Source organism: Macaca fascicularis, chromosome 13, assembly GCF_037993035.2.
Source record: "Macaca fascicularis isolate 582-1 chromosome 13, T2T-MFA8v1.1".
NCBI classification, from domain to species: domain Eukaryota; kingdom Metazoa; phylum Chordata; class Mammalia; order Primates; family Cercopithecidae; genus Macaca; species Macaca fascicularis.
In genome coordinates, this window is record NC_088387.1 from 8,952,473 (window position 1) to 8,963,991 (window position 11,519).

At 40.6% G+C, this 11,519-nt stretch overlaps 1 long non-coding RNA gene across 6 annotated transcripts in view; it reads left to right on the forward strand.

The window, feature by feature from the left end:
• Nucleotides 1-11,519, forward strand: part of LOC102126542 (uncharacterized) — a 108,086-nt gene that overhangs the window by 72,444 nt on the left and 24,123 nt on the right. For 3 of the 6 annotated variants that reach the window (XR_010580312.2, XR_010580313.2, XR_012421992.1), the window contains one exon: nucleotides 10,213-10,315. This is a non-coding gene — a long non-coding RNA (uncharacterized lncRNA). Of the gene's footprint in view, nucleotides 1-2,151; nucleotides 2,353-3,632; nucleotides 6,523-10,212; nucleotides 10,316-11,519 lie in introns of those variants that run through there. The other 3 variants (XR_012421989.1, XR_012421984.1, XR_012421987.1) reach the window with 2 other exon arrangements.

An 11,519-nucleotide genomic window follows, 5' to 3' on the forward strand; every position in this document is an offset into this window, starting at 1 on the left:
GTTTTTAATTTTTAGTCCATATTGACTGAGCTACCGAGGTGTGCCCAGCACTGTGCACACACTGATCCCTCCATGGAGCATGGTTGGAAATTTCCAGAGCAGCCCCTTTCTCTGAACACAGTGTGAGCCAGCTCACTGGCGGGTAGTCCCCCAAGGCAAACGTGACGATGGCCCCTTCAAGACTCTAACAAGAGCCCTGGGCTTCTGCGTACATGACATTAAAGGCATTTTCTTTTTTTTCTTCTTTTTACTTTTTTTTTTTTTTTTTTTTTTGAGGTGGAGTCTCACTCTGTTGCCCAGGCTGGAGTGCAGTGGTGCAATCTCAGCTCACTGCAACCTCCACCTCCTGGGTTGAAGCGATTCTCCTGCCTCAGCCTGCCAAGTAGCTGGGACTACAGGCACCTGCCACCAGGCCCAGCTAATTTTTTGTATTTTTAGTAGAGACAGGTTTCACCATGTTAGCGAGGATGGTCTCGATCTCCTGACCTCGTGATCCGCCCGCCTCGGCCTCCCAAAGTGCTGGGATTACAGGCACCAGCCACTGCGACTGGCCTATTTTCTTACACAATAGTTCTACTGGGGTTTCCCAGGCTGCAGACACAGAACCTGAGCTTATGGGGCAGGAGACTGAGTGAGGATACCTATGGGGACCCACATGGAGGAAGGAATGGGAACAAGGCAGGACTGGGAGGGAGAAGCCGGCCTCAAAAGAGTCCAGCTGACCTTGCGGAGCTCTGGAGATAAAGGCCCTTCAACGCGGTCCCCAGCTGAGACAAGGGGGTTAGGTCTTTATTCCCCTACACTAACCAAAGTCTGATATAGGATTCCTCAGGAAGAGGCGCTAGGCTGCTCTCTCCAGCCAGGGACCTGTTCGGGAGAGGCTGGCAACTGATCTGCTACTGCCATGACCAGCAGCTGATGGAAGAAGTGTTTGAGTCCTAACGAGATGTGGAGAGCCCAACACAATATCCACTAAACGCTCCATGTCTTATCTTAAACCCAGAATCGTGTGCCATCTATATTATTAAATAGAAGGCAAAGAAATCCAGAGAACTAGCAACTCTCACAAAAGACAAGATCTTAGAGGTATCCAAGTTTAGTGTCCCCAAAGGTAGAAATTAGTCCTACAATGCCCTAGCAGTGAATCAGCTCTTTGTACACCTCTAGCGACAGGAGCTCACCGTTGGGAACCTCTAGTTGTTATGTGGTTTTTACTTATATCTTCTAGGTGGAAATTGCACTTTGATAACAGTAACTGTATTGACAAATTACGGTCAACGTATTAAAACTGGGAAAGAGTTAGTATGGTTGTGCAAAATAATTTGGACCTCGGACTGAAATAATGGAGCAGATATTAATCATTTCCTTTAACTTATTTTACAAGATGTTTTCCACTAAGTAGTCAGAGTAATCTTTTTTAAATGAAAGTCAGATTAAATTTTTTTTAGACTCAAAGCTCTCCACAATTGGAAAGTAGCTCATACTACTCACCCTGGCTTACGAGCCCCTCTGGTCTGGAGCCTGACTCCGGGTCAGCCCTCATCTCACACCCACCACTCACCCTTCAGCCCCTTTGCCACCGCCACATGGGCCTTTCTGGTGCTCTCCAAATGCCCCCACCTCATTCTGCTACATGACTTTGCACTTGATGGGAAGCCTGGCTTGGTGGTCTCCTTCAAGACCTTTGTAAGCTTCCATTCAAATGCCAAGTTTTCAGAAGGGCTTCCCTGCCACACCCCATCTCAGAAGAGCTCCTGAGTCTCTTGACCTCTCGTGCTGCTTGCTTTCTCTTCACAGCTCTTATTAATTTCTAATAAGAAAGATTTATGTGTGCATGTTTGAGTGCATGTGTGTTACATATATACACACATATATACATATACGTGTACATACATATACGTACAGACATGTATAGATATACACACATATACATATATGTACATATTCACATATGTATGTGTATCTAGTTGACCTTTGAACAATGAAAAGGTTAGGGCCACTAACCCTCCTCAGTCCAAAAGCCATCTACAACTTTTTACTCTCCAAAAACTTAACTACTAATAGCCTATTGATGGCCAGAAGCCTTGCTAATAACATAGTCAATTAACACATATTTTGTGTGTCATATGTATTATATATTATATCTTACAGTAAAAAAAAGCTACAGAAAAAATGTTATTAAGAAAATCATAAGGACGAGAAAATAACATTTACCATTCATTAAGTGGAAGTGGATCATCATAAAGGTCTTCATCCTTGTAGTCTTCACATTCAGTAGGCTGCTTGGGAGGAGGAAGAGGAGGAGTGGGTCTTGCTATCTCAGGAGCGGCAGAGGTGGAAGAAAGTCCATCTGTAAGTGGACCTGTGAACTTCAAACCTGTGATGCTCAAGGGTCAACTGTGTAATAAAAATGTGTGCATGTATGTTGAACACATACCATGTTCACCACTACATCTCTAAGCTTCTAGATCATTCCTGACACATAGTAGCATCAAATAAATATTTGTTGGGTGAAGACATTAATGAATGGCACCAGTGAACACATAGAAGTTTGCTTAAAATGTATGGATAACGCAGTTTGCAAGTTACCGATTTTTTTTTTTTTTTTTTTGAGGCAGAGTTTCGCTCTGTCGCCCAGGCTAGAGTGCAGTGGCGTGATCTTGGCCCACTCAAGCTCCGCCTGCCAGGTTCACACCATTCTCCTGCCTCAGCCTCCCAAGTAGCTGGGACTACAGGTGCCCGCCACCATGCCTGGCTAATTTTTTGTATTTTTAGTAGAGACAGGGTTTCACCATGTTAGCCAGGATGGTCTCTATCTCCTGACCTCGTGATCCGCCTGCCTCGGCCTCCCAAAGTGCTGGGATTACAGGCGTGAGCCAGCACACCTGACCAAGTTACTGAAATTTTTAAGAAGGGGATGAGAATAAACATCAGCTAAAATAAAATAATCTAATGAATGGAAGCAAACATTATTTTTGTGCTGAGCTATAGTCCAGGAGAAGAGCATTTATATCACAGTTCCTTTCTAGGCACCTTGAAGACAGGGATCATGTTTCATTCCAGTTGCATTCTCCAAACCGCCAGCATGGTACCTTAAATTATTAGGCACCCACTAGCTGTTTGTTGAATTTAATTGATTTGGCCAGTTTAACCTCATGATCAAGACAGAAGACCACAGTCCCCTGATGCTGTTATGAATGCAGAAGGATAGTGTGTTCCAAGTGTCAGTATGTCTTTTTCTAGATTGTCTTTAATACTATTAGACTAGTGTACCAATTTTCCTCAGTATGTATAAGTAGACCCATGAAAAAAACCTTCAATATTGCATTGCTATTTAAGAGGATTTGCTAACTTTCATAGGAATGAAAGGCCCATTGAGTGGAACTCAGAAGGACTAGCCCATCAACAACATTTTATGGGGTGGACTCTTCTCAGCCCCATCGTGGACAGAGGTGTTGCTTTCATGCTTCAGAGGATGGCTCAGGACACACTTGACTGTTGGAGGGAGGCATGTGGGAGTCTGGCTGGGTTCCTTCATTTTAGTTTGAACCAGCCACTCGACCTCCTTAGGAGAAGCTGGTATCATGTGTCTGGAAGCAAATAAATGACTGACTCTGACATTCCCCTTTTAGGATAAACTGCTTCCCTAGAAATCCTCTCCAGTATCCTTGCCTCCACGACTTTGGGACACGTTGACCATGAGGAGGAGCTGGTCAATGATGGACAGGAGTCCAGATTAGCAGAGATGTGGTAATAAGGATACCGACGCGTAAATACTTGAAATATCCAATAGGAAGCATTCCACCTTTGTGCAAATGTGAACCACATCTCACCAAGTTCAGGCCAAGGCTGCCACCAGTGACGTTTTGAAAGAGAAAAAAAAAAAAAGGTAGAGGAGAGAAACAGAGAAGCAAGGGTTGCAGAAGAGAGCAGAGGCCGCAAAAACAGCAGCAACGTGTCCCGTGTATTCTGTTTCCTTGTAAAGCTATGAAGCACGTTAAGGAGACACTTCATTTTTTGAGGATTCATGTTCTTGTTTATATTATAATAAACACGACGCATGTTCTTTCTAAAAATTTAGGCAATGCATTCATGCACATAAAAGTAAAACAAAATCACCTATAATCCTACCACACACAGATCAGCACTTGTTCACCTTTTCACAGGGATCCTAAGAATATCCTTTTCTCTATAGAATATAGTTAATTTCTGTTACCTAATAACTAACTGGTAACCATTTTAAAATTGTTCAGTTTTACATTATGCTAGAAAAAAGGAGCCATCACTCTAGATGACATTTCTGTATATTGGTTCATTCATTCAATAAGGATGTTTTAAGTACCTACTATGTTCCAAGAAGTATGCTATTTGCTGGTGCTACACAATGAAAGACGTCATTCTTGTTCTCATGCAGTTCAGTGAGAAAGGAAAGTAATTACAGTTCAGTGAATTATAATTCAGTGAGTAGGAGCATCTTGCTTAGCTAGAGACCAAGATTTTCAAAAGACATAATAAATGAACTTGGTATTGATGAGTAAAAGTCAGTTAATAAGAACAAAGTTGGGAGAAAGGAACAGGGATGGGTTAAGAGTCAACATGGTGCATTTACGAACAGACAGGAGGTCCGGAGAGTTGGAGCTCAGGATGTGGGAAACAAAATAGTGGAGGTTGGCAGAGGGTGGTTCCTGCAAAAATACACAGACTTTGTCAGCCATGGGACTTGGAGTGCTGACAAGGCCTTATGGGCATTTGTTAAGAGGACTGTAGGTGCCGTGTAAAGGAGGGGTTGGGAAGCCCACATGGTCAGAAGCTCCTGGAGGACCCAGAATGGCAGGAAGCATGTCAGGAGCTCCACAGAGGTGAGAGTGAGGAACAAGAGGAGGCGAGAGCTGGCTGGGAAAGGGAAGGGTCAGCATCAGCTGTCGAGGTATGGGGTAGTCCAGGATACAGGACTCATCCTTCTGGGGAAAATGGCTGACAAGACTGGGAACGCCCAAGCACCAGCTCAGTGGAGAAGCAGACAACAAACTAAGGAAAGGAAGTCAGAATTTAGTCACCAGAACTGTGCTCTAGAATAGGAGTCAACAACAATGTGGGATTTGGTGGTTATGTAGAGGTTTGAGGCAAAACCAAGACAAATGAGACACCAGGCATATAGTAGCAAGCCTAATCCCCCACTCCTGACTTCCTTCTCAGAATGTCCACCTTCAGAAAACTACTTCACAGGTGCAGAGGACCCCAAGGTTTTCTTTGTTTCACTACTCACACTTCACCTAAGTCCATCCAAGGTGTTTGCTCTTTTCCTGCCCTTTTCTCTCTCTTCCCCTCCTCCCTGTTCCTGCTCACTCTCTCTCTCTCACACACACACACACACATACTTAGAATGACTTTCTCCTCTCCTTCATGATGCCAGCTCCTGCCTAGATTTTGTAGAGAACAATCTTTTCCTATTCTCTATCTTCGTTTCACGTATATGCCACAGAGGAGTCTCACCCCTTTCTCCTGGAATGAGACCTGCTGTGATGCGTCTGTATCATGGAAGGCTATGGTAAGGACGACATGAGTTTGGAAGGGTCCCTGGAAATATTGCCAAAGCTACACATAGACACACATGCGCACACGTACACACAAGTCTTGGTCTGTGTTGCATCTTTTAAAATTAAACCTATGTTTCTACAAGCATCAGCATTTTAGACCAAACTTTTTAAAGGATCTGTTAGTCAATTTTATCACCTTATTATTTTTCTACTTGGTTTAACTTATCAGCATGGCAACCATGCTGACATTTGGCTTATTTCCTTAGTGTACCTAGCATTTCAGCAATGCAGTTGCTGTGTATTAAACAGACTTTCATAGGTTAAATCTAGACTGTAATGACAAGTTGTAATAAATTCCTTTGGAAAAATGTAATCTGAGATCCCAAGCAACGAACTTCAAATGAGCATATAGAAGTTACTTACTCATAATTGGGAGTTTCCTGAATAGAGAACAGATATAGATAGATGTAAATATATCTAGATAGAACTCTAAATGTGATAGAACTCTAAATATCGTTGTGTTGTAGCTAAAGATAATGTTCCACAGCAGGAAAAATGAGCACATTCATCAATTATCCACATGTTTAACATCAGTTACAAAAATCTAATCATTAGTTGAAGAAAACCTTATGTCTCAATCAGAAAAATGTCTATAGGAACACTGTTTACTGAATTTAGATTATTGGAATAAATGGCAAAAATAGAAGTCAAACCAGCTTGTGAATTCTAAACCTAATTTCATTTGCTGATGGCCACTTTCAACAGTGGAGTATCTGTAAGCGAAATTAAAGCTAACAAACAAAAATCAGAAGAAAGCACAATTAATTAATTTGCAAATTTGTTCTTTCCTGCCACAGATCAATTTTGAGGCATAAATACCACAAGCAGGAATTTAGAAAAACATGTCTCAAAATATATTCTTTAAAAGATTAGTGCCCTACAAGATATTAACAGTTGTTCTATTAAAAAGAAAAAAAAAAAAAAACTCAGCCAAGTAGATTTGGGCACGCCGAAAATCACAGTTAAACAGGTTTCCTTTCTCTAGAACTTCTCACAGGTTTTACTATACTGACATGCATTGTGAATTTCTGAGGAGTGACATTATTTCTCAGACTTCTTTGTGCCTCAACAACTAGTAGTAGTGCTTTATAACTCACATGGCAGGAAGGTTAGGCTCAGATTGGGAAGGTCTTTCAAAATAGGTGAAAATTCTGATTGGTTTAAACTGCACTATGGGCCAGAAATCAGTATCAGCATGCCCAGGTGTCCAGAAGGGATTCGCCAGAGCTTTGTTATAAATGTAAGTTCTGAAACAAGGGATACATACAGCCAGCAGTCATAATACCTATGCCTTCCAAACAAATGTATGGGGAAAAAATTAAGAAAAGCTCCCCAGAGCTGCCATTTTTCAAAGCACTATGTTCGAGAAGTGGGAGGGCGGCTGGGGGACAGTAGGGAGGGATCTCTACAGCACCAAAGGTGACTAAGGGGACTGAACAGCAAACGTTAATATGCTTGTGTTCATGGGCACCTTGGAGGGATGGGTCAATCTAGCCCCGATTGTGGAAATCTCCTCAGACATTCAACGTAAACTGCTATGGCGATTGGTCTTTCCCTCTGAAGGCTAGACCCTTATTGCTTTATAATGACAGTACTTTATATTTTGAATCAATATTTAATTCATTTATGCTAACCCCAAAAGCTGAAAGTACTGTCGGAGTTGGCAAGGGGACTCTAAATTTATGTTCTAATTACCTGACCGTTTCATCAAAAAGTAGACACGGTGTCTGTGGTTTAGGACTTTGAAATAAACCCTATATAAAGAAAAAAATAAATGCCAGGCACATAGAGCTCATTCATGCCCGTGTTTATGGTCTCTCTACCTGCAAAAAGGAAAGATTCTGTGAAGATGTAGTGTGGAGAAATCGACACAGTTCTCTTGTTCTTCAGATTAAGCCAGTGCATATTTTATTCCACAAAACATAAAATTGGGGTGTGGCTCCTTGAATTTAGGAGGTTTTTCTTTTGGCATGCATAACTTTTCTGAATTGATAAGTGAAGATATCACATGGGAAAGAAAGTTTACAGAAGAAATTCAGTAGAAATTTTTTTTTACGTTTGTAAACTCAAGTATTATGAATTAAACTTTAAAAGGCACCACTTTTTAGAAAAGAAATGTAAAACTACTGCTAATGATGATATCATTAGTGTACAATCAGAATAGTTTTTCAGCGCTTTACTGTAACGATTCAGTGAAATCAATGAGATTATTCCTATTCCATCAAAACCTTGACTTCTTAATACCAAAGCCAGAAAATAGAAGTTAACCATAGTTTGGGTTCTCCTGGAGCCCTTACATTGGTCAATGTGTGGGACACATGGCTCAGCCTAAACTGGTCACATGCCCAGCCTAGAGCACAACAACCCCAGGGACAGATGTGACAGGAAAGTGGAAGGTCGTTAACGGTTTCATCCCCATTATTGTAGGCCCCAAACCCACCCTTATGATGCACTCTGCTCTAAGAGGGCTAGAAAACCAGTATCTTTCATAGTAATGACTTCCAGTTTACAGCCTTCATTTGTTATATTTCCTCAATAGCTGTTGTGTTGAGATTAACTGCATAAATGGTCTGCAGCTGTCTGTTATGAATTAAGGGAGTTTAATCAAAGTATTTCTAATGTACAGCATAATGATAATACATGGGGGAAGTACTATTTAAGAGATAATGATGGCTTCAGAAGATCACTGTTGTAATGTTTAGTGCATATGCCTTCAGCATTGAATTTGTTGTTGTTCTGAATATGCTTAATGGATCACTGAAAAGCTGCCTAATGCGGGATTGTTTGATGGGGCTGACAGAGCTGGAATTAGCCCATTGCTGTTTACTGCATACAGCCATTAAGATTAATTGCTGCCAGATAATTTTGACTGTTTTTATCTTCTGGAAAAAGTGTCACTAATGGGTTTATAAATTGGTTCACTATTACTAATAGTAAGGCCAGTGTAACACAATAGAATGTCAGCTAATTCTAAAGATAAAGGTAAAAAAGTATAAAGTACTATATGGCTTGCTAGTTTTAAGGGATACTGTTATCTAATAACAGACAGACTGATATATGATGCTCATTAATGCTATTTCCTCAGCTTTGGGTTGAACCTAATAGATGCTAATAAAGTCTTATTTGATGTCCCATTAAAAAGCTCAGTCTGTTTTCTGCATTAATACCCAGTGCCGTTTATCACATCTTTGATGACTAAAACCCAAATTCCAATCTGTTTCATAACCAAACTTTTTCTGAGAGTCTTTGTCCCTATTTTGGTTTTTCTATACCTGAAATGTATACAACCAAATCCGAGAAGAATTAATGAAGCATATAAATTTATAATGATGATATATAGTGTGTAAGTTACCTATGAAGTTTACAATTCAAGCATTTTTATATAATGTCTAGACAAGCTTCTAGAAATACTGTATTGTCTTTCTAACCATTGTTTAGGGATTATTTGCAATTGAATACAATTTTGAATATATAGGTAATTTAGCTTAGTGGTGATAAAAACACTTCACATACTTAAATCTTAACAGATTATAGGATTTAAAAATTCTAAGCATATTTCCCTCAAGGAAGTTTAATTGATATAATTATTTTTAAGTGATGCGATTCTGGTAGATTATCCATGGAGCCTTAGACATCACTGGGACGTAACCAACCCAACTTCTTGCATTGGTTTGTAGAAGATGTTTAACGTATCAATCTGAGTTTTGCCAGTTTACCACAATGTATCATAAAATTCCTTGTGCTTTGAGTTTCAAATATATTCTTTACTTCTGAGAGTGCTAAAAATAAACAGAAAAAATATGAACCAGACAGATAGACAGACAGTGAATATTTAACCATGTAGAAGAAAGCAATAATTCATGAGTACTGAAGGTGTTCTTTCCTCAAGAATGGATATTGTAAATTATGAAGTGTTTCTTTTGTGAAATCAAAAAGCATATTTATATCTTTTACTTGAAGATGTTTTATATTGCACTGAAAAGTTTTACATTTAGGAATATCTGAACTCTTGAAGCATATGTAAAATAATATCTGACAGATTATTTTCCCCCCTTTTTCTTTGGTGGTATGGTGGAAGAGGAGGGAAGAAAACCTATGTATTGTAAGTCATATTCTTCTATGGAGTGAAGGCTAATGTAAGTTTTAAGAAAGTGCTTTTTTTTTTTTTGGGACGGTGTCTCGCTCTGTCGCCCAGGCTGGAGTGCAGTGGCCAGATCTCAGCTCACTACAAGCTCCATCTCCCGGGTTCACGCCATTCTCCTGTCTCAGCCTCCCGAGTAGCTGGGACTACAGATGCCCGCCACCTCGCCCGGCTAGTTTTTTGTATTTTTAGTAGAGACGGGGTTTCACCGGGTTAGCCAGAATGGTCTCGATCTCCTGACCTTGTGGTCCGCCTGTCTCGGCCTCCCAAAGTGCTGGGATTACAGGCTTGAGCCACCATGCCCGGCCTAAGAAAGTGCTTTTTTAAAAAAAATCATTTTATTTTATGATCTTGCTCTAAAGGGAAGTAAAGTCAGATGCTGAATTGCACACTTTTTTTCTCTTTCATATTTTCAATATTGAATTTAATTTCAATATTTAACATAAAACAATAAGTACACTTTCTCCACATCAGTGATTTGGGTGGTGTTTGTGAGGAGCCTGCATTCTTTGGAAGGAAGACCTTTCAGATGACCCGACCAGTCCTCCTCTTCGGACTCTGGATGCTGGCGAAGCAGGTGAGTGACAGCCTGCCTCCCTCTGGGTGCCACACGGCCCTTGCTTAGAGCGCAGCATTGAGATATGGAAATGCCTGGGGTTTCTCAGCAGCATTTTAGCACACAAAGAGCTCCTTCATCAACTTTTAGCAGTGTCTAGTCATACATCCTGGCTATATATAAAGACATTTTCCACTCAAGAAAAACCTAGTTTTATTATTTAACCTAGTTTTATAATAATAAAACCTAGTTTTATTATTTATTATTATAAACCACCTCTGGATGGTTTCCTCAACCCACCCAAAATAGAAGATATTTCTGAGCTCCTTCACCTACGTGGGTACCCAGGGACTATGGCTGCAGAGAGTAGAATGATAGACATGGGAGACCTGGAAGAGAGGGAGTGCAGGGGGCAGACGATGAGGAATGACTTATTGAGTATAATATACATTATTTGGGTGATTAATACACTAAAAACTCAGACTTCATCACCATACAATATACTCTTGTAACAAAATTGCTTTTGTATCCCTTAAATTTATGCAAAAAAAAACCCACCGAAACATTGCAATGCATCTTTGTATCTTTGTGGTTACAGATGTTTTAAAAAGCATGTACATACCTCCTTCCCTGATTTCCCATCTCTTTCAGAGCCAAGAATGCCTGGCTTTGGGAAACCTTTTTTTAGAGAGAGATAGGGTCTCACGCCCTCCCAGGCTGGTCTCAAACCGCTGACTCCCAGAGATCCTCCCACCTTGGCCTCTCAAATTGCTGAAATTAGGGCATGAGTCACTGAACCAGGCCTTGGGCCTTTCAAATGGAATAATAGTAACAAAAAAACTAACGTAAGCCTGAATATTTCCTTAGTTATTAGATGGTTTACATTTGTAGGTTTGACAAAATGAAAAACAACCCTCATGGTACTCTGTTGAAAGAAAGAAAGAAAGAAAGAAAGAAAGAAAGAAAGAAAGAAAGAAAGAAAGAAAGAAAGAAAGAAAGAAAGAAGGAAGGAAGGAAGGAAGGAAGGAAGGAAGGAAGGAAGGAAGGAAGGAAGGAAGGAAGGAAGGAAGGAAGGGGAAGGGAAGGGAAGGGAGGAAGGAAGGAAGGAAGGAAGGAAGGAAGGAAGGAAGGAAGGGGAAGGGAAGGGAAGGGAGGAAGGAAGGAAGGAAGGAAGGAAGGTAGGAAGGAAGGAGGGAGGGAGGGAAGGAAGGAAGAAAACAGAGGC